Source organism: Cervus elaphus, chromosome 11 (genome assembly GCF_910594005.1).
Source record: "Cervus elaphus chromosome 11, mCerEla1.1, whole genome shotgun sequence".
NCBI lineage: Eukaryota > Metazoa > Chordata > Mammalia > Artiodactyla > Cervidae > Cervus > Cervus elaphus.
The window spans coordinates 22,401,414-22,428,845 of record NC_057825.1 but is presented as its reverse complement, the minus strand read 5'-3'; positions in this window follow the sequence as shown (position 1 = coordinate 22,428,845).

The following is a 27,432-nucleotide window of genomic DNA, read 5'->3' as shown; positions in this document are numbered from 1 at the left end:
CTACGGATGATGAATAGAGAGACACCTTCTAGCACCTGTGGAAAGTATTAATAAAGGAACAGGGATGTTAAGATAAGCAAAATTAATTTGGGCGCTGAAATATCAAGATGAAAATTTTCTCTGTGGGTCTCAGTGGCTCCCTGTGGATAAATTTCTAGGGACTCTTGCAAGCAACCCAGCAGTTGGTTCCTAAGCCTTGGCTTTCCTACACCCAGGAAAAGTGTTTTACTTGTCCAGTGACTGTTGAGCAGTGATGACCCAGAGCAACATAGAGGATGTTTGCATATGCAAAAAGTGTTTTCATAACAAATATGCCTTCTCCTGTGGGGTGTGAATCCTAGTCTTAGAAAAGAACTCTTCACCCCCTCCCACATTTATCATCTCCATGTTTTAGTTTTCCTTTAACTCTTGCCTCTTTATGGTTTCCTCCTTCTAATTAGCAATAACAATTCTTTATGTTAAATTTATTGGTATCAAATACTATGCAGTTATTTTCTCCTGATTGAATCTTGACTGACACAGAGCCAGAAAACTGAAATTAGCAAACTTGTCTCAATTAAAACTAGTGATTGTCAAGCTATTTACAGAAAAATGTTACAGGGGAAACAAAAATCAAAGTATAAAATTAATTCCAGAGGAGGGAAAGAGTAGGTAAAATTGAGATGCAACCCAAGATTATAGTTCAGTTCTGTTCAGTTCAGTTGCTCATTCATGTCTGACTCTTTGCGACCCCATGAACCGCAGCACACCACGCCTCCTTGTCCATCACCAACTCCTGGAGTTTACCCAAACTCATGTCCATTGAGTCGGTGATGCCATCCAGCCATCTCATCCTCTGTCATCCCCTTCTCCTCCTGCCTTCAATCTCTCCCAACATCAGGGTCTCTTCAAATGAGTCAGCTCTATGCATCAGGTGGCCAAAATATTGGAGTTTCAGCTTCAACATCAGTCCTTCCAATGAACACTCAGGACTGATTTCCTTTAGGATGGACTGGTTGGATCTCCTTGCAGTCCAAGGGACTCTCAAGAGTCTTCTCCAACACCAAGTTCCAAATCATCAGTTCTTCAGGGCTCAGCTTTCTTCATAGTCCAACTCTCGCATCCATACATGACTAGTGGAAAAACCATACCCTTGACTAGACAGACCTTTGTTGGCAAAGTAATGTCTCTGCTTTTTAATAGCCTGTCTAGGTTGGTTATAACTTTCCTTCCAAGGAGTAATCGTCTTTTAATTTCATGGCTGCAGTCACCATCTGCAGTGATTTTGGAGCCCCAAAAAATAAAGTCAGCCACTGTTTTCACTGTTTCTCCATCTATTTCCCATGAAGTGATGGGACTGGATGCCATGATCTTAGTTTTCTGAATGTTGAGCTTTAAGCCAACTTTTTCACTCTCCTCTTTCACTTTCATCAAGAAGCCCTTTATTTCTTCACTTTCTGCCATAAGGGTGGTGTCAATCTGCATATCTGAGGTGATTGATATTTCTCCCAGCAATCTTGATTCCAGCTTGTGCTTCTTCCAGACCAGCGTTTCTCATGATGTACTCTGCATATAAGTTAAATAAGCAGGGCGACAATATACAGCCTTGATGCACTCATTTTCCTATTTGGAACCAGTCTGTTATTCCATGTCCAGTTCTAACTCTTGCTTCCTGACCTGCATACAGGTTTCTCAAGAGGCAGGTCAGGTGGTCTGGTATTCCCATCTCTTACAGAATTTTCCAGAGTTTATTGTGATCCACACAGTCAAAGGCTTTGGCATAGTCAATAAAGCAGAAATAGATGTTTTTCTGGAACTCTTTTGCTTCTTCGATGATCCAGCAGATGTTGGCAATTTGATCTCTGGTTCCTCTGCCTTTTCTAAGACCAGTTTGAACATCTGGAAGTTCACAGTTCACATATAGCTTAAGCCTGGCTTGGAAAATTTTGAGCGTTACTTTACTAGCGTGTGTGATAAGTGCAATTGTATGGTATTTTGAGCATTCTTTGGCATTACCTTTCTTTGGGATTGGAATGAAAACTGATCTTTTCCAGTCCTGTGGCCACTGCTGAGTTTTCCAAATTTGCTGACATATTGACTGCAGCACTTTCACAGCATCATCTTTCAGGATTTGAAACAGCTCAACTGGTATTCCATCACCTCCACTAGCCTTGTTCGTAGTGATGCTTCCTAAGGTCCTCTTGACTTTACATTTCAGGATGCCTGGCTCTAGGTGAGTGATCACACCATCATGATTATCTGGGTCATGAAGATCTTTTTTGTATAATTCTTCTGTGTATTCTTGCCACCTCCTCTTAATATCTTCTGCTTCTGTTAGGTCCATACCATTTCTGTCCTTTATTGAGCCCATCTTTGCATGAAATGTTCCCTTGGTATCTTTAATTTTCTTGATGCGATCTCTAGTCTTTCTTATTCTATTGTTTTCCCTCTATTTCTTTGAAAGATTGTAGAGTGAGCAAGAAAAGTCCTCAATCAAGCCTGGGAGAGTTGAAATTGATGTAGATAATCTCAGCAAGTTAAAGATGTATTCCCAATTATCAAGACTTCTCTACTCACAATAATAAGATTTCCTATATTTGCAAAAGATGGGTATAAATAGCATAAAACAATTGGTAAACCTCTCTAGGATGAAAAATAAAATTAATTGGTCTGGATCATAATATGAAGTACACTATGCTATAGAAATAGAAATCACTAATGATAGAGAAGATCCAAACTTAACCAGGAATGGGGATACATAAGCAGATATATCATGGGGCTCAGGGACACAAAGCACCTGTTTTGTGTCATGATTTGACTGTTTCATGGCAGAGCAGAAATATCACGTTATAACCATGCCACAGAACTGACTGGTGATATGGAAGCAAAGATGGGGCCCCTTACAGGTCCATAGCATAGAAGCTCAGACTGTGTGGTTAGATTTAAGCAGAAAGTTGACTGCGGAGGATCGGGGAACTTGAGGACATTCACAAATAACACAGCTACATCTCAGAGACATTCCTATGGTTGGTCTGAATGTCAGTTGAACTCTAAAGCTTCCAGTGTGTGGATCTGTAAAGTGACAACTTTCTGTACTTCATTTGAAACTAAGTGTGTGAACACTATTGTCAAATATGCTGAGAAAATAAGGAAGTAGACTTTTAACAGATTGTTTCTACATGAGTAAAATGCCCCCCTCCAACTTCTTTTCAGAGCTTTTCTTTCAATTTGAAAAGCAATGTCCTTTTAGAGTCATCAATTTTTGCATATATTCAGAGAGGGCTTATAAAACACCAGGTTTCATATGATTCTCTCGTGTGTGTGCCTGATACACGCAAATGCTGAAAATGTTCAAGGCTGTAATTTATGTAAAAAGAGATGCTGTTCCCCTAACCAATTTCATTCTGAACTGTTCAAACTCTTGTCACCAGGGCCATCAAGTGATCAAAAATAGCCCAGGTGTTGAGCTTCCAGCTAATAACTCCACAGGGTATAAGCCTTGTCAAAAACTCAAGCAGGATGATTCTTTGTACCATTTCTTTTTTTTTTTTCCCCTCTTTTTAATCAACAAAGATACAACACAAAGAATATTAAACTGAATGTCAAGAGACCTGGGATCATACATCAACTCTGCCATTACCTTGTTCCATGGCTTTAGCACCATCTTCTCTCTCAAGGCTTTATTTCCCTCAACTAAAAATATGGACAAAAATGCCATTGTCAAAAAGTTACAGGTAAAGGCCCTTTAAGAAACATGAAGACCCAGATTTGATCCCTGGGTCAGGAAGATCCCCTGGAGAAGGGAATTGCTATCCATTCCAGTATTCTTGCCTGGGAAATCCTATGGACAGAGAAGCCTGGCAGGCTACAGTGCATGGGATCACAGGGTCAGACACGACCTGGGGGCTAGCACTTCACTTCAGGCTGGAATGCATGGTCCTCCCTTTGAATTAGCTCACTGGCGCCACACTAGCCAGTTGTTTTATTGGCCAGTCATTAGTGCAGCAAGTCTCTATCCATGTCTATTCATACCATCGTGACTGCCCCTGGTGCCTCTCCCACATTCTTCATGGTGAATTCCTCTTCTACACTCATATGTAGGGTGAAATCTTAAGAAAATTCTAAGGAGACATAAATAACCGGAAGAGATAGACAGGGAAGCACACACAGAGATAGACGGAGCCAACCATCCACGGGCAGCACTCACTCAGAAAGCGCAAAGTTCGGGCAGAAAAATGAAGAAACTCTGACTCCTGATCTCGGTATGCAATGACATCGCAGTAACTGAGTCAGAAATGGCTCAGTTTATGTCCTTCCCAGCAGTAACTTTTTGGAGGAGTTGATTAACTAACTTATTGAGCTGGTTAACTCATCTAAAAAGTAGAGATGATAGGGTAACATTGAAGATGAAGTAAGACATTTTGCAAGGCATCTAGCCTAGTCCCTGACACATGAAAGTGAAAGTCACTCATTCATGTCCAAATCTTTGTGACCTCACAGACTATACAAGTCATGGAATTCTCCAGGCCAGAATACTGGAGTGGGTAGTCTTTCCCTTCTCCAGCGGATCTTCCCAACCCAGGGATGAAACCCAGGTCTTCCACATTGCAGACAGATTCTTTACCAGCTGAGCACAAAGGAAGCCCAAGAATACTGGGGTGGGCAGCATATTCCTTCTCCAGGGGACCTTCCTGACCCAGGAATCAAATCAGGGTTGCCTGCATTGCAGGCAGATTGTTTTCCAACTGAGCTATCAGGGAAGCCATATTGGAAGTGCTTATAAATAGAAGTCTAACCCTGTTTCCTACATTTAATTAGGCAAAGAAACGTACAGTCTAGGAGCATAAGCAGAAAGACCCTGTTATAACACAAAGTAGTAGACTATTTCACTGTAGATGAGAACAAAGTGTTACAAGAATAGAAAGAGGACTCTTGAGAAACGAAATGGCAGCAGTGAGAGAGAAAATACATCCAGTGAAGGGAACAGTGTGAGGGAACGTGTGTCAGACAAGGCTAAGAGCAGTGAGTTGCCAGGGGAACTGATATGAAGATCTTGTTTGGGTTATTTTGGAGTGGGGCAGGGTGTGGGCTTGGAGGTAGGATTAGGAAGGTGATTAAATTTTCCAAAGATAACAGTGCAAAGTTACAGGAGCTACTGAGGCTTGGCCTACTCCAAAAATCATTTGAAATCAAGTTATGAAAAGAAGGAACTGAAAAGGTGGGTTTTCCTGAGTATAGGAAGCAAAATGTATAAAAATGTACACAGCTTCAAACTCTCCATCTTTATCAGTATTCCAATCACTGCATCTTTGGTTTGTGACCTCTGTGATTAATCTTTAATACAGTCTTGGTGAGTCATGCATGAATTATGCATTTCCCTTTTTTTTTTATTCCAACATAATCACTTGAAGAAAATTCAGGTCTCAAGTTTTACCTGACTGCTATATGTCTCAGAATTTATCATCATTTTTCATTTTTTCCCCCCATTTCAAACTAAGCACATTGAATTATATATTCAAATATTCTATCTTAGGGCTATTTTAGGACTAATTTAAGAATACAATTAATAGAATACAGTAAATACATAACTCCACTTTGTTTCTTAGTTTCTCATAAAAATATATTCAGTAAGGGCACTTTTTTTCCAACTGCCGTTTAATAAAAACTCAAGCAGTTCCACAAATTTTATGGTTACTCATAGAAAATAGATAAGCTCCATGGTCATTTTTAATTGTCATCATATTCTCAATTCTATTAAAAAATCATTCTCTTCCAGATATTAAATATAGTTTGAATAAATTAATTATTACTAGTTTAAAGCCTCTTTTCTCAGAAAAATGGAAATAATTTGTTTTTTTTTCCTCTCTTTCCTACTCCCATACTCACACTGCCCTCACTATCCCCCTAGGGCTGAAAAGTGGACAGTTACACAGAGCAAAAGTGGTCGTAAAGTTTTTCACATCATCATAAGATCTCATGATCTCCAGGCCAGGTGATTTTTTTTTTTTTTTTTTTTTTAGGATTAAATTTTTTCATGCTGACTTTGTCTTTTTTTAATGTTTTTCTTTATTGTGATAAAAGTCATAAAATATAAAATATACTATTTTGTTGTTGTTGTTCAGCTGCTAAGTTGTGTCCAACTCTGTAATCCCGTGGATTGCAGCACACCAGATTTCCCTGTCTTCCACTATCTCCTGGAGTTTGCCCAGGTTCATGTCCCTTGAGTTGGTGATACTATCTAACCATCTCAACCTCTGCCACCCTCTTCTTCTTTTGCCTTTAATCTTTCCCAGCATCAGAGTCTTTTCCAATATTCTTTTAACCATATTCAGCTGTACAGTTCAGTGGCACTGAATGCATTCACATTGTTGTGCAACTCTCATCATCATCTCTCTTCCAAATTTTTTCACTTTCTTAAACTGAAACTCTGTCCCCATTAAACACTAAGTCCCCACTCCCCCTCCAAGCCAACAATTCCTTTGGTTAGTTCTTCAGTGAATCCTTTGGAAAGTCTTCTGTGTCCTTCTAACTACTATTCCTGCAATATTAGTGATAAAAGCTATGCTTCCAGCTATTGGTTCTGTTCTAGCCATTGTTTTTATGAAAATCTACTAAGAGCTCACTTGGTGAACTTCAAGAAAGTGATGCTTCATGTGGGAAAATACCCCAAGCAGGTGGTATGTTGAATCCCAAAATGAGAGTAGCTAGAGATGAGATTGGGAGACAGCCAGAGACAGCCCATGGACTATCACACAAACGGAAAAACCAGCATCAGTTGAGGACTTACTGCACGTCAGGCTCTATGCTTAGGTTTTAACCATGAACCATTCAGTTCTTACCAAAAAAGCATGGAAAAAAAAAAATCAACAATAGGCTTTAAACAAGAGAGTTACTAGTCAGATTTCTACTTGTTACACATATATAAAAAAGGAACCTGATAATATTGTGTCCTTGTTTGGAGCACCATCCGCAAGATAAAAAGCCAAACTTCATGTAATCATATAGAAATGCATGATCTAGTCACTTCATTACCTTGAACAACCTCATTCATGATAGCTATGTCTCCTCCGAGATGTATTACAAGGATTGAAGGTATTTTAGCTCTTAGTATGATTGGCTTGCCTTGTTTGTCCTGACTCCAGTCCTTTGCAGATGCTGTACCCTCTGTCCAGAATGCTATTGACCCACTCCATTCCATCCCATCTGCCAAATTCCTGTTTGTCCTTTAAACTTAATCTAGAGTGCTCCCAGGTGCCTACCCTGAGCTCTGAGGACCGTGCTGAGTAGGCTTCTGATGAACTTAATGTGCTGGCCTCGTAATAATATTCACACAAGTGATGATAATTATGTATGTTCCCCTCCCAATATGATATAAACTTTATAAATAGAGAGATGACATAAATTTAAACATTTTCCTGCATCCAGGTCATCTCCTAGGATGTAATATATATATTTAAAAAAATGTTGGTTGATCCATACTTTTGTTTGTGTTATATTTTAGATTCTACACCTAAATGATATTATATGGTATTTGTCTTTCTCTTTCTGACTTCGTTCACTTAGTATGATAATCTCTAGGTCCATCCCTGTTGCTGCAAATGGCATTATTCTTTTTAATGGTTGAGTAGTATCCCATTCTATATGTGTGTATATACATATACATATACACACACACACCATATCTTCTTTATCCATTCAGTAGAGTCAGAGAAATTAAGAACAGGCTTGTGGTTGCCATCAAGGAGACAAGGTGAAGTAAGGATGGATTGGGAGTTTGGGATTAGCAGATGCAAACTATTATATAGAGAGGGGATAAACAAGAAGGGCATACTGTATAGTACAGAAGGCTAGATTCAATATTCTGAAATAAACCCTAATGAAAAGAAAAAAAATGCTGAATAGAAAGTCCATATATGTTAAAAAAAAAATCTTAGCCCTATCACTTATTTGCAATGTCAATTTAGAAAGGTTTCTTCAGAATTTTTTCCAAGCTCAATGTTACTATAAAATGAGCATAAATAATATCACTTTTAAACTTCTTGCAATTATTCAAGACAATGTACATGCAGAATATGCATGTGTCCAGTACATATTCATTTTCTCTCTTTCCTGTTCATCCCTCCCTTACAGAGCACAGGGGACAAGATAATTCCCTATATCAAGTAGCTGAGACGTTGTCTGGCACATGGTTGATGCTTAGTAAATGCCAGTTGTCTTCCTTGTAAATGAGGGGCGATTCATAACACCAGAGTATTTCCAAATAACTTGTGAGTCTTTAATTCAAGAGTATTAAAAGTAAACTGGCCCAAACATTTGTATCAAACTCAAGTAAAAGTTGGAAGACATATTTTACAGCTAAACCTCAGGCATTCTGGATTTATAAAATGGTTTCTATCCCTTTAATTTGTATTGCCAAAGAGAGAGAGTAGCTACCTGTTTTGTAACAAAGTCCATCAGAAACCTCCCCAACTCTGGCTACTGCATTTTTCACTGCATTCAGAAGAGGCAGTGCCTGCTTCCTACTCTATTCCAGCTGGTAAAGTGTGTTGAGCCTAATTATACTACTTGGCCCAAAGCACAGGATGTCTCTCTTGGTTACCTTTTAATTATCTTGGACTTATCTTTTAATTATGAATCAGCACTAGCATTCAAAGTGCTATTCTGACACGTTTGTCCCAGCTTACCCGTGGACGCTGCACTTCCCCAAACGCCATAGCTACTTTTCAACTCAGACTTTGTACATCACCTAGAAGCAGCGGTGTGTTGTGCTAAGTGTTTTCCAGTCAGCTGGGGAGGGATGCAGGAGGGCCCACTTGGAGCATTTGCTAAGTTTTGTAGTGTAACTATTCCCACTTTGACCAATTTCTTTTTTAAAGTGTTTTTTTTTTTTTTTTTTTTTGATGTGGATCATTTTTAAAGCCTCTCTTGAATTTGTTACACTATTACTTCTATTTTATGTTTTGGTTTTCTGGTCAGGAGTCATGTGGGATCTTAGCTTCCCAACCAGGGATGGCGGAACCTGCACCCTCTACATTGGAAGGCAAATTTTTGACCACTGGACCACCAGGGAAGTCTTTTGACCAGTTTCAAGCAACCAACACGGTATCAACACATGCAGAGTTGTAAAGGGATGCTGAGCAATATCCACATATGGCACTTGCATCACAGCACACAATGCAGTAACTTCAGCCACCTCTCGAGCACATACAAAAGTAAGGTTGGTAAAATACTCAAACGATAATTTGTGGTATCTATTAATTTTCCTTCTTACCTGCACTATTTAACTGTTGGTTTCTATCATCTACCTTTTAGCAATGGCTGTGTTTAACAACCAGATGGAGAAATTCCTTAAAACCTCACAACTGGATCTCAGCTCCAGCCTAGAGCTACCTAGAATTATGCCCTACACAGTAGGTGCATAATAACTACTGATGAATGGTTTGCTGAGAGCAGTGGGAAAAATATACCCCAGCCTGGTCCATTCTAGGGTATGTGATACAGATCGAGTTAAACCAAGAAATATGCCCAAAGACCACCCAAAATGTGCACTTAGTACTGCTACTATAGCGAAAGTGACTGAGACACACTCTAATTTATCCAAAGTTTTTGACAGGAAAAAACCAATCTGACATAGAACTGATAAGGATGCTAAAAGTGTGATGCACAGAGGAGGCTCAAAACTTAAAAGAAAGGTCAAGGCTATGAAAGAAGATGATGAAAGAAGTTCTGAATAGGATTCAGATAGATGCATCCTTTATCTTTACCTGGAGGAGAACATTTGCAAATGCCTAAAATAAAGTCATTAAAAATTAACCCTCAAATCACACCTTACATAGCTATTTTTATTTAAATGTATAAGAATATATTGGGGGGGTAAGTTTTGATAAACTGTATGTAATTTAACAATATTCTTCTGCCTTTAGACAAGAGACATTTCATGTTACTTAAAAACCTCTGAGCTGAAAGAAACTTGAGAGATCACCTCATTCAACTTCTTCGCTTTATCAATATGAAGAGCACAGAGAAGGAAAATAATGAGATCCATCTCTCCACCCTCAAGTCACTGGGTCAGCTAGGACCTCTTAGATGCAAACTTGGGTTTGCATGAGAGAGTTGACCATGATTCAGAATGAACACCCAAATATGTATTAGCGTGAAAGAGTGAAATGAATATTTGAGAGGATTTGGGATACAGAAAATAAAAATATCTGCCAGGAAGAGCAATGCCAAACCTAAGACTTAGGTTAGAACAGCTGCTATCTCAGGAGACTGGGATTAACATATACACACTACTATGTATAAAATGTATAAAATAATCAACAAGGACCTGCTGTAGCACAGGAAACACTCTAAAATAACCTATATGGGAAAAGAATCTGAAAAAGCAAACGTACATGTATAACTGAATCATTTTTCTATACACCTGAAACTAACACAGCATTGACAATCAACTATATTCTAATATAAAATAAAAGCTACCATCTAGACCCTCACTCAAAAAAATCAGACATTCTCCTTTTGCATTTCAAAGCTTCCTGACCATGCAACTGCAACATTTTGGTATGTTGAGTTCCATAACTAGTAGTCATAACCATTTCCTATATTTGTTTAGCACCTTTGGATGGAAACAAGTACATTTATGAATGTTACCATATTTATTATCACAGTGAAAGTGGAAAGGGAAGTGTTAGTCACTTAGTCGTGTCTATCTCTTTGTGACCCCATGGACTGTAGCCCATCAAGCTCCTCTGTCCATGGAATTCTCCAGGCAAGAATATTGGAGTGAGTTGCTATTTCCTCCTCCAGGGGATCTTCCTGACCCAGGGATTGAGCCCAGGCCTCCTGAATTGCAAGCAGATTCTTTATAGTCTGAGGTACCAGGGAAGACCCAGTAGCTCGTGGTTCTTATACATCAAATTGTATCACTTAGAATTATGAGGTGGGTAGGGGAAAGTTATTAGTAATGGAACAAAGAAGGAAACAAACACTTGAAGAGGGATTTCACCACTGATCTTTGACAGCGAGGGCATCTGATCCCAGAAACACTCAGGTTCATGAACAAGAATGTTATTAATTAGAAGCTCTGCATTTTAATTTTTAGGGCATCTCCAAGTACACCATAATTTTAAATGATCATTTCACCAGTATGTGTTGCATGGATTAAACAGGTAAGCTCCTGAAATCTTTAGGAAGATGAACTGAAATTTTTTAACCTAAAATAGCTTCCATTATAAAAGCAGGTTTTTATCCAAGTATTTAAAAGTAAATAACATGTAGAAGTTTCCAAGTTTCCCCAACCAACCAGTCATACATATTCTCCATATCCACAAAGAGCTCTCTTTACTCATATATGGTGAAGAACCAATGCAGGAGATGCAAGAGACGCAGGCTTGATCCCCAGGTTGGGAAGATCCCCTGGAGTAGGAAATGGCAACTCACCTCAGCTCCAGACGTGACTGAGCACACACACATGCTGCATATGTGTGTGTGTGTGTGTGTCCCATTTATGTTTTTATGGAAATAACACTTTCTCTAAGATTAATAATTACTTAAATGTCATCAGGTTATGAAAGAGATCATCATGGTCTGGCATGCCTCCTTTTAGGCCAGATAAATAATGCTCTGGCTAAAATGATAACCATCTCACCACATCTCTGACATTCTCTGTGTTCTTGGATTAAGCGTCTATGTCATCCGTCCTGTGGTATCTCCCCCATTCATCACTTCTTGAAAGTTTCTCCAGCTCCCCTTGACTATTATAATTTATAACCTTGCCGTGTCTTTCTGGTTTAAGATTCGATGAGTCTCTGCCACTAATTAATTTCCCTCTACAGGACTTTATCTATCTCTTCATTGATTGATTGACTGGTTGATCCAACAAAAGTGAGTGGATGCCTATATGCTCATCACTGAGAAGGGAGAAGATAAATGGGTACTGTCCCTCTTCCCAAGTCTCTTAATGTGGAGCAGAGAAGACCAACATGTAAACGTAATGCTGCTGCTGTGTTATTGGCAACAGAATTAGATTCAAGCACTCCCTAAGGTAGTGAATTTCAGGAGATTATCTCCTCCTTGAAGGGAAGACAGTGGAAAGTCTCATCTGAGAAGTGATATTTGAGCTGAACCTTGAAGACCAAGTAAGAATTTTCTAGGGGCCAAAGCACTGTGCTCTAGGAAAGGAGGTATGGCTCAAAGTACCAAAGCTGCAATTCTGTATCTTCATTCCTGGAACAAGAAAACTTAAGAATATCCTCTAGTTTCTCCTGTGAGAAAACTACTGACAATGGGATGACCTCACTGTCCGTGAATCTGTTGTTGATCCAGGCATTAATTATGTGACCTGACCTATGAAGGAGAAGTACTTAATAGGGAACCATGTAAATCCTCTTCAGTGACCATGACAACTATATGACCTGCCAAGTGGCTTTTAAAGTCTCTATTTATTCTCCATGACATATAATATGTTTTCTGGACATAAGTGCTCTAAGGGATAAACCTGAACAAATTGGAACACTTTCTTCAACATCCCTAAAACACTAATTTTTTTTATTTTACATGGTCAATTCATACTGGCACAGTGAGACAGAATGTTAGAAATTCTGCATACAGCATTTATATAAAGCTCAAAAGCAGAAATTAAGCTCTATCATATTGGCATGAATAAGTGGTCGTTACAACTATTAAACATTATTAAAAAGAAAGAAAGGCAGTGAGGACCGAAATAGGACCATATTTTCGGATAAAGACGTGGCTAGCAGATGGGAGGGCTTCCCTGGTGGCTCAGTAGTAAAGAATTCATCTGCCAAGCAGGAGACGTGAGGTTGATCCCTGGGCTGGTAAGATCCCCTGGAGAAGGAAATGGCAACCCACTCCAGTATTCTTGCCTGGAGAATCCCATGGACAAAGGAACCTGGCAGGCTATAGTCGGATGCAGCTTAGCTACTGAGCAGACAGGAAGGGAGCTATAAATCTGAGGGTAACTGTGGGGTGTCTAGGGACTGGTAGAATTCAATTATTTGATCTGGATAGAGGTTTCATGGATGCTCACTTTACAATCCTTAGTAAGGGAAATATTTTTTATTGTATGTGCTTTTTTATATAGTATGCTTCACAATGAAAAGTAAATTCTTAAAGTAAAATAACCCAATGTCTTCCCTATCAGTGGGATCCTGGGTTAATTTGGAGACTGCCCTATTATTTGAGCACCAAGAAGCAATGTATGCACAACTAACTGTACATCATCTTCCTACAACTTCTCTGGCTTTTGTGATCACCTCTTTTGTGATCATCAACACGTGTGCTCAGTCTCATTTGACTCTTTGTGGCCCCATGGACTATAGCCTGCCAGGCTCCTCTGCCCATGAAATTTTTCAGGCAAGAATACTGGAGTGGGTTGTTGTGCCCTCCTCCAGGGCATCTTCCTGACCCAGGCATGGAACCCAGATCTCTTATGTCTACCTACATTGACAGGCAGATTCTTTACCACTAGTGCCCCCTGGGAACCTGCACTTTAATTCCTTAGCCCCTCCTATGGATCCTCTGTATAGACATGAGATCTGATAATAAAGAGAGTATAAATCCCTGGGGTCCCCACATCCCTTTATGGCCCATCCTCTTGAGGAAATGTACCCACAGAAGCCAAGTCCAGGAGATTCTGCTTTGTATTTTTACCAAAAGGCACATGAACTATGAAACTAGTCGGAAGTGGGTCCTGCTTCCTAGTCCTTCCTTCCAGGAAGATGACTTTGAAAAAGCAAGGGGAGGGGTGTGTGAGGGGGGTCCAGGATGGGGAACACATGTATACCCATGGCTGATTAATGTCAACATATGAGAAAAACCACTACAATATTGCAAAGTAATTAGTATCCAATTAAAATTAACAACAACAACAACACTTCAGTTTTCTTACCTATAAAATAGAGGTGATAATACCTTATGTCACTATCTTTGTTAGAATTAAAAGAAGCAATACTAAGCAAAAAGCTTAGTGTCAGGTTGAGTACCGAAACTTACTGTCAGGGAGGCCTGTTCTACCTTGAATGACTTCATCTGCTACCCCAAGACACCACCCTGCACTTCTGATAAACCCCGATTACCAGCCTGGCATTCTTAGACACTCATACCATTTATATGCCATCCGGATAACAGGTGCCTCTTCCCTCAAGCTCCATGTTTTAGACCCTCCCTCTTTATATCCAATGCTGTGCCCTGCCTTCTTGACCAGGTATCCTGGCACCAGCTGTGACTACTACCTAGACTTGCTAGCAGATTTGGGTTCTGTCCCTTTGGATTGCTTCACATCAGGCATACATTTGCTATGTGTGTGTACAGTTCTCAGTTGCTCAGCCACATCTGACTCTTTGCAACCCCTTGGTGGGTAGCCCACCAGACTCTGTCCATGGGATTTCCCAGGCAAGAATAGCAGAATGGGTTGCCATTTCCTCCTGCAGGGGATCTTCCTGACCCAGGGATCGAACTCGTGTCTCCTGCAGTGGTAGGCAGATTCTTTACCACTGAGCCACCTGGGGAGACAATTAAAAACTCTAGATTCCAGGTCACATACTATAAACCTCATCATTACAATCACCTGGAAGAAGCCAAATGTGTCTGAGTGCGTCCCTCTGGGGGCATATCCTGAGACAAGCCTGTGAGAGCAATTAGGTTTAACAGAAGATGACACTAGGACATACGGAGTGAGGAATGTGGAAATGAGACTGGGAAAGCAAGAAACCCCATACAAGATTTAAGAGGGAATTCACACTAAAGGAAATTGAGGTGTCAGTCTTCTACAACAGGAGTCCCCAACCCCTGGGATCTAATGGGTGATGATGAGCTGGAGCTGATGTAATGATAATAGAAATAAAATACACAATGCATGGAATGTGTTTGAATCATCCTGAAACCATCCCCAACTCTCTACCCTCTGATCCATGGAAAAATTGTCTTCCACGAACCTGGTCCCTGGTACCAAAAAGACGGGGGACTCCTGTTCTAGGGAATTCTATTAGACAGTATAAAATGCAATTCAGTTTTAATGCAGTTTTAAAGAATTTTAATGCAAAGATTCTATGTCCATCATTGCTTGAGAACTTCTTTCAGGGATAGTCACTCTCTGGAACATCCTGTTCACTCTGCTTTGGTGAAGAAAAAACTCCAGGTGTTCCCAATAAGCAGCTTTTACCAGGTAACAGTGAACACTGGGCATTGGGGGAGTTGGGTGTGGGGTGGCCCTGGGGACAATCAGTTACACCAACGGATACCAACTGCTACACTCAGGTATTAGTTTTTCTTTTCTGTCTCACAATGCACCCTTGATTACTATTTACATTGTTCTAGAATCTCACAAGAACATTTAAAGATCCATCACATATGAATGCCCCCAATGTTCTTTCAGGAACAACAACAACAAAAAAAAAACACTGATTACAGTCTCATAATGGACTTACCTGATCCAGGTTCATCTCTTGCACAGGGCTCAGCTTGCAAGATTACGGAACAGAATATTGACTCTTTAACCATTAGGGAAGCACTTTAAGCTCAATAACTCCTGAGGAACTGCTCTAAAGTAAATAAGTTGATCATGTAAATTGTCTCCATTTAGAAAAACAATGGAAGTAAGGAAAAACAACATGGATGCCCTTCACCCTCCCCAAATATTTATCTTCTCTCTCCCTTTGATTTTTTTTTTTTTCACTACACTTAGGAATGAAACTTCCACACCGCAGCTTTTCCAAGTCACAGTCATATTGTGCAATCTGTTAAGTGCCAGACCTTTTATAAAGTATATTACAACAACCTGATACTAGGGACAGTGGTATTCTTATAAACAAGACAGAAAATTTAAATGATTCCCTTTGATAGCTTACAGTGAACAATGTCCGGCTTGTGATCTGTGAAGAGGATTTAGCTTTAGGACCAGGGACCAGGCTTGACCACTCAAGAGCTTTTGTGTGGCAGAGTTTTATTAAAGTGAAAAAGGGACAGAGAAAGCTTCTGACACAGACCTCAGAAGGGGGGTGGAGAATGCCCCCCTCGCTAGTGTTAACAAGGGAATTATATACTTTTTTAAGTTAGTTATTATAATAAATCAAAAGAATGTCTCAAGGTTGTAAAGATCTTACTAGACCCGCTCCCATAATTTACATTATAAGATAAAAGGATTAGCCAGAAGGTTTTCAGGAAGGAGAAACTGCCCTCAAGCAGGATCAGTTCAGTTTCAGTTCAGTTGCTCAGTCCTGTCCAACTCTTTGTGACCCCATGGACTGCAGCACACTAGGCCTCCCTGTACATCATCAACTCCCAGAGTTTACTCAAACTCATGTCCATTGATTAGTTGGTGATATCTTCCTCTGTCATCCCCTTCTCCCGCCCTCAATCTTTCCCAGCATCAAGGTCTTTTCAAATGAGTCAGTTCTTCAAATCAGGTGGCCAAAGTATTGGAGTTTCAGCTTCAGCATCAGTCCTTCTAATGAATATTCAGGACTGATTTCCTTTAGGATGGACTGATTGGATCTCCTTGCAGTCCAAGGGACTCTCAAGAGTCTTCTCTAACACCACAGTTCATAAGCATCAATTCTTCGGCGCTCAGTTTTCTTTATAGTCCAACTCTCACATCCATACATGACTCCTGGAAAAACCATAGCCTGGACTAGACAAAGCTTTGTTGGCAAAGTAATGTCTCTGCTTTTTAATATGCTGTGTGGGTTGGTCAAATAGGATACATTATTGTTATATAATCCTTAGTACAGAGTTTAAACTGAGTTGTTTGTTGTGTAATCATCAGTTCTGGGCTTAAAGAAAAAAGAAAATGTTTTATGTGACTAAGACTAAGGAATGTAGAGAGAAAACAAACAAACAAACAAACAAAAAAAGATGTGTGTCCTTTTCCTCCTCCTTGAGAATTCCAGACCTCTATCTCTGCTTCAAGAGCCTCAGACCCCTTTCTTCTCCTCCTTGGGGGCTCCAGATTTCTTATCAACCTGCCTAGGAATTGACTCTGTCACTTTTATGAAAAATAAGCAGTAAAACGCAGAGAATAAGCAGTAAAAAGAGAGAACAACTGTTCTCTCTTCTTTTAACTTTTAGATACCCATTCTGTCCTTTCTCCACCCTGCCTCCAGGGACAGTGTCCAGAAGTCCCTTCACCCGGAGGACGTTGACAGTTTCCCAGTGTTGCTGCTGCGGCCCCTTTGGGTCACACGGAGGCCCCGGGGTGGGCTCTGCACACCTTAGCCCAGCTCCCCTCTGCTGGGGTCTCAGCCCCGCTCACTGAACAGCTTTCCTCTGCGCATGTGCAGTGGAGACGGTCCTTGCCTGGAGGAGCGGTAACTGACAAGCATGGCTCCCATGATGCGCCTGTTCTTTCCCCAGCGAATACAGGCAGACGCGCCTGGACGCTTCAGAGGAGACTTGCAAAACCTTGGATCCTTTTTGTCATGTCATTTTCTAGGACACGACGATTAGAGCTGAACGCTTCACCGGTTCACTGTGCCCGCTTAGTCCACGTTCTTCCCTCAGCGCTTCAGGTCCTGCTACAGAAAGTGGGGCTGGGAGGAAGACAGTTATTAGGAGACTGGTCAGGGCCCCAGCATGTGTATCTTCTAGGGTGATGTCTCCTAAGGAGGGGTGGCCCATAGCTAGGGTGATGTCTCCTAAGGAGGGGTGGCCCATAGCCAAATAGTCCTCACTGCTGTCAGGCCTTGGGGACTCACACTGGCCCAGGCCTCCGAGGCGCCTCAGAACCATGTTCATTCCAGCCCAGTGTGGGACCAAGGGGACTTACTGTGTGTCTAGCTTCTCGGTCTGTGCGCTCAGAGTAAGTGAGGCCTGAGCAGGGAAGCTGGGAGAAAATGGAAGGAGTCGTAGGAACTGCAAACTGGTGCGTTTTCTTTTGACTGGCAGAGAAGCACATACGCTGTATTCTCGCTTCTGGTAGTTGACCTAGCAGACCCAGACGTAAGGCAAACTCACCGCCATAATGCAGCCGTAACGTAGCCACATAGGCTTTCTCAGGCGGAACTTATATGGTTACAGAGCAAAGGTGGCCCGTGGCCAAGCGGGTACACCCTGACATGCATGCGGAGTGCTATAAGTGAGCTCAGCCGTTACAAAATCATAATTTACAAAATGTGAGGTAAGGGAGAGGGTGGGGGGTTAGAGAGTCTGACCATGCCATCTTGGCTAATTTGCTTCTTTCCCTACAGTGTGGGGGTCCCCTGGTGGCTCAGCTGGTAAAGAATCTGCCTGCAATGTGGGAAACCTGGGTTCGATTCCTGGGTTGGGAAGATACCCCTAGAGAAGGGACTGGCTACCCAGTCCAGTGCTCTGTCCTGGAGAATTCCATGAACTGTATAGTCCATGGTGTCGCAAAGTGTCAGACTTGGCTGAGCAACTTTCACTTTCACTACAGTATGGATTTCACAACTTCTCCCCCAGCTTTCCACCTTCTTGTTCTTGCCAATTTAAGGAGGTTGCACCATTGCTGCTTGGACTCAGATGGACAGTCCGTGATGGGAAGGGTAGCATTTGCTACAAAGGAGAAGCTACTGTGAAAGAAAAAGACCTCAGTAGATCTAGAACCAAAACACCACAGAGACTGTGTGTGTGCGTCAGTCGCTCAGTTGTGTCTGACTCTTAGCGACTCCATGGACGGTAGACTGCCAGCCTCCTCAGTCCATGGAATTCTCCAGGCAAGAATATTAGAGTGGGTTGCCACGTCCTCTCCCAGGGAATCTTCCCCACCCAGGTATCAAATTTGGATCTTTTGTAGCTCCTGCATTATAGGCAGATTCTTCTGAACCACGAGGGATAGAAGCTGATGACTGGCAATGCCTAACCTCTGTGTGTCTCAGTTGACTTATCCTTTAAAATGGGTATTGCAATGCTTTTTACAGCATATTTTGAGGGAAGTGCCCTGTACATGGTTTAGTACAGTGTTATCTAATAAAAATATGATACAAGCCACAAAAAGAACTTTAAATTTTCTAGTTCCTGAATTAAAAAACAACTGAAAATAGTTTTAGTAGCATATTTTATTTAATCCACTGTATCTAAATATTATTTCAGTGTGTAATCATTAGAAACATCATTCTCCATTTCTTAGATCCATACATGAGACATGCTTATTGTGAATGATCTGGATTTAGCACATTCCATAATCTAAATGGCATCATCACACATAGATTGGAGATTGACTTTTCACCAAGTCAGCACGTACAGCTGATATCCTTAAACTTCTGCCTTTGCCAGTGTGGTCAGTAACTCTATCACCAAATATGATCACAGTTCTCTCATTTTTATCTGGAGGCCTTCTAGTGAGATTCCTGACATCTTTTCCAGTTAAGATTTCACTGAAAAGTAAAAACAAAGCTAATATATGAATACAACAAGAGCAAAACATCTAGGAAGGACTGGCGTTCATGAAGCAGATCTTGAGCAGCACAGCAGCATGGATTCAGAAACAGGTGGGCACTGATAGAAAGATCTTTGGGCAAACCATTCTTGGCAAGCTTTCCTGGTAGCTCAGTGGTAAAGAATCCACCTGCCAATGCAGGAAACTCAGGTTTCATCCCTGATTTGGAGAGATCCCATATGTCATGGAGCAACTAGGCCTGTGCTCCATAACTGCTGACCCTGTGTTTTAGAGTCTGGGAACCTAGAGCCCCTGCTTAGTAACAAAGAGGAGTTAGCACAAAGAGAAGCCTGTGGACTGCAACTAGAGAGTAGCCCCTGCTCACTGCAACTAGAGAAAAAAACCCACGTAGCAATGAAGACCCAGCACAACCTAAATAAATAAATAAGTAAAATTATATATATATAAAAAAAAACACTTCTTGAGTGAGAAATATCTTCCAGTGTGCACTCAGAAGCACTCCAACAACACGAGCAACATTAATTCTGCCACATTTCAACAGATTTAACTGGATTATGCTAATGCAGTGTGTGGACACTGAAAAACATGTTAACTTCTTCAAAGTTTTTGTCCCAAATATGTAAATAATGATGACATATGGGGGGTGTCACATTAGGGATGAAATATAGACAGTTTCCTGTATAGATAGTGAAACCACTTTTCAGTTCTTTTCAGCAAAAAAATTCCAGATTTTCTTCACCCCACAATTTTTTCCTTCACTACAGTCCCATTACACTTAGAATTTCATACATAGAAGCCATTTTTAATTTTTAATGCAATATGTGCCATATTCCATGGGAACTAAGACATTAGTAAATTGCACTTTATCTCATATATTCCTGCAAAAGGAAAACTCTGACAATTAAACTATGGCAGCATGCTTTCTTGTCGCTTAGAAGTCTTATTTTATACTTATCAAAAGAGACTTTTAGGGAACTCCCTGGTGTTCCAGTGATTAAGACTCTGAGCTCCTAATTCAGGGGGCCTGGGTTTGATTCCTGGTCAGGGAACTAGGCTTCCCTGGTGGTTCAGTAGTAAAGAATTTGTCTGCCAATGCAGGAGACGAGGGTTCAGTTCCTAGGTTGGGAAGATTCCCTAAAGAAGGAGATGACAACCCACTCCAGTATTCTTGCCTAGAAATCCCATGAAGAGAGGAACCTGGTGGACTACAGTCCGCAGGGTCACAAGAGTTGGACATGACTTAGTGACTAAGCAACAAGAAGGAGCTAGATCCTGCATGCTGCAACTAAGAGCACATATGAGGCAACAAAGATCTAGAGTGCCAAGAGCATGTTCAACTAAATCAGTCTTTAAAAAACAAAAGACTTTTAGATTGATTTAGAGCTGAAAGTGATGACAAGATGAAGAACTATAGTCAAATTCATGATCACATAGGCACTGATAGACATGACGTGATGGCCACATCATGCCTGCAATTTGAAAACAGTGTTAATAAGATCATTATCTCAGATATTAAAACTGTGAATCCATGTGCATATCAAAAATGATGAAATATGGAATCTTTTTCTTTACTTAGACTCTGAACTTCCTGAGAATATGGGTGTGCGTGTGTGCATGCTTAGTTGTATCTGACTCTCTGCAACCCTTTGGACTGTAGCCCACCAGGTTCCTTTGTCCATGGGATTTCCCAGACAAGAATAGTGGAATGGGTTGAGATTTCCTCCTCCAGGGCATCTTCCGGACCCAGGGATTGAACCCACCTCTCCTGTGTCTCTTGCACTGATAGGAGGATTCATACTGCTGTACCATCTGGGAAGTCCAGAGAGCATGGTTGCATGTTTGTCCATATATGTTGTACCCACAGAATTCTATGGTACCTTTAAAAAATGCTGTTTCTAGTCATCAGAATATAGTGGAAATTTCCAGGCGTTGGAGTCATGTAACTCACTCTGAGTCCTTTGGGCAATTTCCATGTAATGGAGCTAATGTGCAGTAATCTAAAACAGTGTGTATAAATAATCTAATTTGATGGCTGGCACACGGTGAGCATTAAAAATTATTAGCTTGCTGAAAAAAATAATTGAAAATTTAACTATGGAAGGAGAGGTGAGGGGGAAGTCTTCTTTCTTTCCATCCTCCTCCTATAACCTTGTCTAATACTTTAGATACCAAGGAGGCTAAAGAACATTTGGTTTCCTGTTTCCAAGACTGATTATGAGATAAATTAGTTAGACCTGGGCAATCCCTTCATAGAGTTCAGAACCAAGCCCACAGGTGACTTGTGTGTGTGTGTGTATATGTGTGTTTAATCTGATGACAAGAAAGAGAGAATGTGGCAGATGTAGGAGGAGAGTTACATACCATCCTCTGAAATTTCTGAGGTCTATGGATGAGGGTCCAGCAGTGACTAGTAGTGAAAACAGGACCACAGAAATCTACATGGCAGGCGATGGAACAAATAAAGGTCAATTTCTTGTTGTTGTTGTTGTTTTTTAATCCCTAGCATTTCTCATATAATCCAATTTAATGAGGTATAGAAATTCAGAGCTCTTTGAAATTTTAAAGCAATTACAACACAAATGACTCTGAAGCAAGATGATCTTATTATGGGAAGACCATAAAATGCTAAACCTCAGAATGTCAGGAAAGTAGAACAGTTCTTGGCTGGAGTGTCAGAACTGACGGGTCGTTTGTGGAAATGGCGGCACCTGATTATCCCCGGAGGCGAGTTTATTGCAGCAAATGCATCATTTCATTTGGGACTGATTGTTTTTCGTCTTCTTATCAACGGGGGTAGGCACCTGTTTCCAGGCATGCTGCAAATTTTCTTTCAGAATGACACACAGCTCAGTGAAGGGGAAAAACGGGGGGGGGGGTGTATCATTTTCTGTTGATAAATTAGGTCAAGATGTCTTATGCGAACACCCATCAGTCACAAATTTGTGTTTCAAACCCTCCCCCAGAAGAGTTGATTGTACACTCAAGTTTGTGGACTAACACTTGACGATCCAGAGGCTTTCCAGGTTGCTCTAGTGGTAAAGAACCTGCCTGCCAATGCAGGTAAGAGACATAACGTTCGATCCCTGCCTCAGAAAGCTCCCTTGGAGGAGGGCACAGCAACCCACTCCAGTATTCTTGCCTGGAGAATCCCATGGGCAGAAGAGTCTGGAAGGCTGCAATCCTTAGGGTCTCACAGAGTTGGACACGACTGAAGTGACTTAACACAGATATTATGCACGATAAGATCAGCCGTGTTACTGGACCAATAAGGCTACTTTCTGTACACATAGGAATAGGTTGTTAGCTCCCGTCCACATGTCCAGGGTCTCCCTAGGGTCTGAAACTACCTCCACCTTCAAGCAAATGGAATTTAGGGAGTTCAGGTGCATCATGTCAAAGTTAGTAGCATTGCCATGACTACCTATCAGAGCTCTGACCTTGTGGCCCGTGACTGGTTTTTGTTTGCTTCAGAAGTCTGTATTGACACTACTGTATATAAAATAGATAATCAACAAGGATCTACTGTATAGCACACGGAACCCTACTCGGTATTCTGAGCTGTGCTGTGTGCTTAGTCACTCAGTAGTGTCTGACTCTTTGTGACCTCATTTTCTGTAGCCCGTCAAGCTCCTCTGTCCATGGGATTCTCTAGGCAAGAATACTGGAGTGGGTTGCTGTGCCCTTCTCCAGGGGAATCTTCCCAACCTAGGGATTGAACCCAGATCTCCCACATTGCAGGTGGATTCTTTACCTCCAAGCCACCAGGGAAGCCCACTCATTATTCTGTAATAATACCTAAATGGGAAAAGAATCTGAAAAAGAATATATATTCCAAGATTTTTCCTGACCTCCAAAATCACTTTGGACACTGACTGCAAATGTGAAATTAAAAGATGCTTGAGGTATTCTGTGACAACCTAGGGGGTGGGGTGGGTTGAGGTTAAGAGGGAGGGGACACATGTATACCTATGTCTGATTTATGTTGCTGTAAGGTAGAAACCAATACAACAGTGTAAAGCAATTATCCTCCAATTAAAAATGAATAAATTAAAAAAAAATATTGGGGAGATTTTGCTCAGTTGAAAGACACTGAGTGGGTTATGCCAGATGAAAGACACTGGGAAGATTTTTGTGTATTTGTATAGAATTTATAATTACAAGTCCTTGCTTAACTGGAAATTAAAGAAAATCTTGTTCTAGCCCTCGGCAGGGGGCGGGGGGTGGGGGGGAGATGCTTTCTCCTTTGAAGGAAAGCTATGACAAACCTAGACACCATATTAAAAAGCAGAAACATCACTTTGCTGATGAAGGTCTGCATAGCCAAAGCTATAGTTTTTCCAGTAGTCGTGTTCAGATGTGAGATCTGGACAATAAAGAAGACTGAGTGCCTAAGAATTGATGCTTGTGAAATGTTGTGGTAGAGATGACTCTTGAAAGTACCTGGGACTGCAAGGAGATCAAACCAGTCAATCTTAAAGAAATCAACCCTGAATATTCATTGGAAGGCCTGATGCTGAACTGAGGCTCCAATACATTGGTCACCTGTTGTGAACAGCTGACCTATTGGAAAAGACCCTGATGCTGGGAAATATTGAAGACAACAGAAGAGGGTGGCAGGGGATGAGATGGTTACATGACATCACTGACTCAATGGACATGAATTTGAGCAAACTCTGGGAGACAGTGCAGGACAGAGGAGCCTGGCTTTCTGCAGTACATGGGGTCTCAAAGAGTTGGGCACAACTTACTAGCTTAACAAGAATATAAATAACTGTAGTTATATACTTTCCTGTAAACCTGAAGCTAATACGATGTTGTAAATCAACTATACTCCACTATAAAATAAAAATTAAAAAAAAAAAAAAAAGAAGTTTGTATTAATGCTTACCACATGCCAGACACTACTCTGGGCATTAAGGCTGGAGCAATAAAGAAAGCAGTCAAGGTTGTGGCTCCCGTGAAATATAGAACTCCAAGGGAGAGAAAGCAAACAGGAAGCAACGAGGGGTGTGACCACTGGCTTTCTCACAGGGCCAAGTGATTTTCAATGACCTTTCATTCTACAGGTGCTCGCTGAACAATTGATTCTATGCCAGGCTTTTGGGAAACAGAAAGGAGTGGCAGTGTCCCAGAGAAACTCCAGGTCTGGGGATACTGAAAGTGAAATTTGCTCAGTCGTATCTGACTCTTTGCGACCCCATGGACTATACAGTCCATGGAATTATCCAAACCAGAATACTGGAGTGGGTAGTTTTTCCCTTCTGGGGAATGTATTTACAAATCAAGGTGATTTGTTTAAACAAAAGGAAGGAAGCTTCAGTTCCCTGGGATTATGAAGCAGACTTTGCAGAAGTGAGTCATAAAGAAGTTCACAAGGCACTTGAAACAAAACCTCAATTTCTTTTTTTCTTTTTAAATTAATTTATTTTAATTGGAAACCTCAACTTCTTAAAAGGATGTTGTGCAGAGATGGAGCTGTTGTTCTGGTTACAAGATCTCTAAGTGACTTCTTGTGTCTGAGGGCCCTTTAAAGCCCAGAACGTAAAGTCTTTCTTCTCTTTCCCAATAACCCTCCAAACTCACCTTCTTTGGAACCTAATCTTCAGTCCTCAGCTTGGACTTGACTCCCTGCCTACTGACCTCCCTGGTGCTACCTGTTCCACCAACCACATCTTCCAGACTATGAAGAGGGTGTTTCACACCCACATGTTGGGGCACCAGCATAATCCTTGAGAGGACTGCCAGACAATGCATTGCACTTGAATCACCACTTGCTTTCTCTCGCCCTCTGCCTCAATGAATATACACTCCTTTCCCCCTTGCTGATCTGCACCAGAAGTTAGTCCAGATTCAGTGGTGCACTGGTAAATGTCAACGACAGCTCTCCAGGAAAAGAAAATGTCTCAACTTAAAGCGTTTTCAGGGTCTGTGGTATAGAAATTCCCATTATGGCCTATTTCAAGTGACCACAACAGAGCTGGGAAGAGAAATACATTCAGGGTGTTCAGCCCTTAGCAGCAAACACCAGCTCCCAGAAATCCACTCCAGTACTCACACTGCTATTAATCTTGTTTAGCCTTTACATATCAACTCTTGATTTTTGTGTCTCTGTTGTCCTGTTGGGGTAGACGTTCTCTTATCGTTGAGACCATCACTAAACACTCAGTGTAACACTTGTGCTCAGTCCCATGCTTCCTCCCCATTTGTTCTCCTTCTGCTTAACCTGCATTATTCTGTTTTATAGTTCTCTTGTGTTAAGTCGCTCAGTCGTGACCCAGGGACCATAGCCCACCAGGCTCCTCTGTCCATGGAATTTTCCAGGCAAGAATACTGGAGCAGCTAGCCATTCCCTTCTCCAGGGGAGCTTCACAACACAGGGATCAAACATTGGTCTCCTGAATTGTGGTCAGATTCTTTACCATTTGAGCCAGCAGGGAAATCCCATAGCTCTTTTATCACCTAACATACAATGATTTGGTTGTTTACTGCCTAATTTTTACCACTAGTATGAAAGCACATGTGAGAAAAATAGCTGTGATGACTTCAGTGCTTAGAGAGCATCTGACCTCATGGTAGTCATTCATTAAATATTTTTTAAATGAATGGTTGAATACATGCAAACATATTTCCTGTTTATGGTAGAAGCCATGAGTGAGGAAATGCTCTTGTTAGTATACACAAGTATAGTCATATCAATAAATTTGTAAGAAATTTGTAAGATTTATCATATGGTTTTTATATGAAGTAATTGATGTACACTATAAAAGTGCATTTATGATTTTTCTGAACTGAATTTTTTTTTCCTGTCTCATTTGCCTTTTGGGCCTTGCAGTTCTTATAAATGATCACATGACACTTTGATATGGCTCTTAGGGAATTTAAAGTCATTTATACCCTACCTTTGTACCATATTTTTATGACATCCATTTATCTGCATTTAGCTTACTTTACTTCACTACCAGTCTTTACTCTTGATTCAATATTCTAAAACATTTATTTTTCATTTCATTATATTTCTATATGCCATCTGAACTTCAAAACTAGGAAGAGGTAGAACACTCACATATATACACATGCCCATACATAAAGATACAGTATATAGATAAGTATCACAGTGGCAATAAGTGAAGTGTATATGTATAACATCTTTTGTTTGTAATTTATAAATTTTTAAGTGAAGTCACTCAGTCATGTCTGACTCCTTGCGACCCTATGGATTGTAGCCTGCCAGGTTCCTCTGTCCATGGGACTTTCCAGGCCATAATACTGGAGTGGGTTGCCATTTCCTTCTCTAGTGGATCTTCCCAACTCAGGGATGGAACTCGGGTCTCCTGCATTCCAGGCAGACTCTTTACCATCTGAACCACCAGGGAATCTCATAAATTCTCATAAATTAAAGCTTATGTGAAATGTTAACAAAGATGATATATATTCTAAACATATATCTTACATTTATAATCAAAGAGTTAATTCAGCAAACATGTTAGAGTGAACAGAAGGACTGTTGTGAAATGTTCTGACGTTCAGGCAAACCCAGAAGTTTTGATAGGACTTTGCTGTCTGCTTTTCCACTCTTGTAAATCTTATTCTTAACAGTACTATCATAAGTTACTGGTGTATCTTCTCTTCTACTTTGTGAGCTACTTAAAGATGGGACCATGTTTTATATATTGCTATAAACAAATTGTAGCTTCCACAGTGTTCTATTACCTAATATGCACTTTTATAAATGAACTTCACAAGAAAAGTAGATGATTTCCAAATTTTCCAATTTGTTTTTCTAGCCTGATGATTAAATGATTGATCAAACTATATTTATAAAGTAGGTCTTATGAACAGAATGAGTAAATGATGGAATAATCCACGCATTTTTCCATCAGAAAGTGAAATGATGCCTCTGTTGCGATTCTAACTGTAAGCCCCTTTTGGACACAAACATCAATTTGCTTCATAGTAAGATTTTTTATAAACTAGGGTCAGAAATATGACCAGTGGGATGAGAGTTCTTAGAAATGTCTCTCTGAATAAGGCTACTGTGTGATTATGCTTACTGGAAAAGATGTACACATGATAAAATTCCT